The 3,910-nt window shown below is 40.2% G+C and overlaps 1 pseudogene; it reads left to right on the top strand.

The window, feature by feature from the left end:
• The first annotated feature begins 575 nt into the window (after window positions 1-575).
• On the top strand, window positions 576-1,597 carry LOC136118610 (serpin B4 pseudogene; annotated as a pseudogene).
• The last annotated feature ends 2,313 nt before the right edge of the window (window positions 1,598-3,910 follow it).

The following is a 3,910-nucleotide window of genomic DNA, read 5'->3' as shown; positions in this document are numbered from 1 at the left end:
CGTGTCCCCTGCATCAGCAGGCGGACTCTCAACCACTGCGCCACCAGGGAAGCCCACCTCTTTCTTATAGAAGGTAGTGCAGTGAACTGTAATTATAAATGTTGTCATGATATGTGCCATATTTAGCAGACACTAAAAAAGAAAATGGTGTTTGTGGATAACTTATTTTTCTTCATAACTGCTGAGGAAAGCACTATGAAAAAGTTTATGTGTACTGTGAAGACAGTGAATATTCACTTAGTGAATATGTATTGTTTTTAAGTTTAAAAGGTATATTTTATTTTAAAATATTTATAGGCAAAAATTCTGCAGTTCAGTAATTCGTGGAAAAGAAAAGCTTGAGGTGAAGAAGATATAGATCAAAAAATTAAAAGCATAATAGGTCTTTAGTTTGAAAATACTAGCACATGACTCAGTGAAGCAAACACCCAATTTGCATTTCATCTGTTTCATAAGTTCATAAAGTCAAGAGAGGACAATATTTTCTTTTCCCATCAGTATCTTATCAGCCTTAGGCCTGCTCTGTGTAGAAGCCTGAGAAAACACTTTATTCAAAATTAAGGTCCTTTACTTTAATGAACACAAAATTAAGAGCTACAATAGATCATGCTGAAAAGTCGGGAAATGTGCCTCCCCAATTTCGAAAGCTTCTGAATTAAAGAAACCACTGATATATATTGAACTGAACATCACCAACAGACTCTAAGGAGAAATGATGTATAGATTTCTTTAGGAGTACTTGAATAATGTTAGGAAATTTTACCTAGTCAATGTGGAATATGCTGGTTTTGTAAATGCTGTAGAAGAAAGTAAAAAGATTAATTCCTGGGTGGAAAGCCAAACGAATGAAATAAAATCAAGGATCCATTTCCCAAGGGCTCTCTCAGCAGCTCTGCCATCCTGGTTCTGGTGGACATAGTCTATTACAAAGGGCAGTGGGACCAGGACCTTGATAAAGAAAATACTGAAGAAGGAGACTCTTGGCTGAACAAGGATGTGAGCAAATCCATGCAGATGATGAAACAGAGCAAGACCCTTCACTTCACCTTCCTGAAGGATGTGCAAGCCAAGATCCCGAAAATACCATACAAAGCAAGCATGATTTTGCTGATCCAAGCATGACTCTGCTGCTGTCAAATGAAGTAAATGGTCTGCAGGAGCTTGAGGGTAAACTCACCACTGAGAAATTAAGAGCCTGAGCAAGCTCACAGAACACGAGCAAGAGTGATGTGGATCTCTACTTACCTCAGTTCAAAATGGAAGAGAGCTAGGACCTCAAGGCCATGCTGGGAGCCATGGAGATGGTGGACACCTTCAGTCAGTAGGACACCGGCTTCTCAGGCACCATGGTGTCTAAACTCCTGCACAAGTTCTACGTGGAGGTGACTGAGCAGAGCATGGAGGCTGCAGCTGCCACTGGTGTGGAAACTGTTCTAGCATCATTACCAATTTATGAACACTTCTATTGTGATTATCCTTTCTCTTTAAAAAGCACAGTAAAACCAACGGCATCATCTTCTTTGGCAGAGCTTCTTTCCCTCAGATGCTGTTAGCCTGTCACTACTTTTGGGAAAAGATCACAGAGTTGTTCCAGTAAATTGATTGCTAGAAATAATAGGTTCTCTTTGATTCATTTTCCTTTCCAATATCATAGTCATCACTAAAAATTTAATAGTTGAAATAGAATGTCAGGCAATCTCTCTCCACACAAGAGAAACCCTCTTTTCGTCCCATTAAAATTCCCTTTGGGGCTTCCCTGGTGGCGCAGTGGTTGAGAGTCCGCCTGCCGGTGCAGGGGACACGGGGTTCGTGCCCCGGTCCGGGAAGATCCCACATGCCACGGAGCGGCTGGGCCCGTGAGCCATGGCTGCTGAGCCTGCGCGTCTGGAGCCTGTGCTCCGCAGCGGGAGAGGCCACAACAGTGAGAGGCCCGTGTACCGCAAAAAAATTCCCTTTGGACAAAATATTCAACTTTAAGGTAAGGTAAGGGGATATTTCAATACTGTTATCGTCTAAATTTGAAATATTGTTCTGTATGTGACCTGTTTTAAATGAACCAAACCAAATTACACCTGCTCTCCAAACTTGTTAACTTGGACACCTACATTTCTTTTCATTTAGGTTATATCTGGGGCCCTTAAATGCCTATTTTTTGTTTTATAAAGTGAATTATCAGTAAAACAATGACTGACTCAAATCAAAACAAAAAAGAGAAAATACTAGCACAACTTATACCTTTTATTATCATTGCATTGTTAACATCTTATATTTATCACTGTTTCAGACATCATTTTACACTGTAATTGCCTATGTTGTCTTTTGTATTATAAGCTTCCTGCAGACTGTACCCTCGTTTCACACCTTTTATCTGTTTGCACATTCCCTTTGCCTGAAATAATTTTCACCCAGGTTTTCATGATCAACTTCTTATTCAAATCTGAGATCTGAATATACCTTCACCTTCTTTTGATGTCTTTAGCTTTTTTTTTTTTTGCTAATCTTGGATTTTCTTATCTATCATCTTTTAAACATCGTCTTTACAGATTGTCTTTTAAACCTATATACAAACACAAAAAGCCTTGTAAAGTTGGTCCCATAACCTGTTCAGCCTCATATTCTCTATTGATGTTATATCTCAGTCAGTAAATTAGACAAAATGTTCTACTTGAAATTAGGGTAGTCTTAAATCATCTTTTGTTAGATACTTCTGTTTATTTGCTGAGAACTCCTTGGATCTCTTTTCAAGTTTCTTTTCATACTGATTGGTCATGCTGACCATTATATGGTCTTCTACCACATAATGCACTAGGGGTACAGAGGATCCTGGTATCATTTATTCAACAAATGAATAACCAAATAATCTGGTTTTGAACACCTTCAGTGATGAGGAACTTAATACTGCCCAAGACAGCTCCCTCTGTTTCTAAACACCTATTACTATTAGATGCACCTAAATCTGCTTTTTTGTACCTCTGTCCACTCTCCTCTGAGGCTTACAGGCTTAGAATCCTCCACATGACAATCTCTCATATATTGAAGGCTGTCATGATGTCTCCCATTCCTTTGCTCTCCAGGATAGATGTCTCCTTCAAGTGATAGTTTTAAACTATCCCGGCTGTCCTCCTCCAAACATAACTCCTGCTACTCAGTATGCCTCTTAAAGTGGGATACTCAGGGCTTCCCTGGTGCCGCAGTGGTTAAGAATCCGCCTGCCAATGCTGGGGACACAGGTTTGAGCTCTGGTCTGGGAAGATCCCACATGCCGCCGAGCAACTAAGCCCGTGCACCACAGCTACTGAGCCTGCGCTCTAGAGCCCGTGCTCCACAACCACAACAAGAGAAGCCACAGCAATGAGAAGCCCGTGCACCGCAATGAAGAGTAGCCCCTGCTCGCCACAACTAGAGAAAGCCCATGTGCAGCAACGAAGACACAATGCAGCCAAAAATAAATAAATTTATTAAAACAATAAATAAAATAAAATGGGATACTCAGAACTGAACAAAACATTCTGGGTGTGGTGTGATCAGGGCAGAAGGCAGAAGCATTGCCTCTCTTAGTTTGCCCATCACAGTGCTATTAACATACACCATACCAGCTTTTTACAGCCACATTAAATTGTTGACTCATAGTAAGATTATAAACAATGAAAATCCCCAGAGTTCTCCATCCTCCAGTTATCTAATATAAGACCTTGCATGTATCAGTTTACCCTTATCTTGACACACAGAGGATTTGATGGAGCCAATATTCTCTTTTAAAATATTGCTAAATTTTAACTTTTGAGATCATTTTAGTCCCATCTCTGTCATTCAGTACATCTACTACTGTCAAACAGAACAGAAGGTTCTAAAAAGACTGCAATACAAAGCAGAACATTCCAGGGGCCCAATGATGGTTGAGTCCAGAGAT

Source organism: Phocoena phocoena, chromosome 1 (assembly GCF_963924675.1).
Source record: "Phocoena phocoena chromosome 1, mPhoPho1.1, whole genome shotgun sequence".
NCBI classification, from domain to species: Eukaryota; Metazoa; Chordata; class Mammalia; order Artiodactyla; family Phocoenidae; genus Phocoena; species Phocoena phocoena.
Note: the sequence above shows the minus strand (reverse complement) of the source record. Positions and strands in the feature narration are given on the sequence as shown.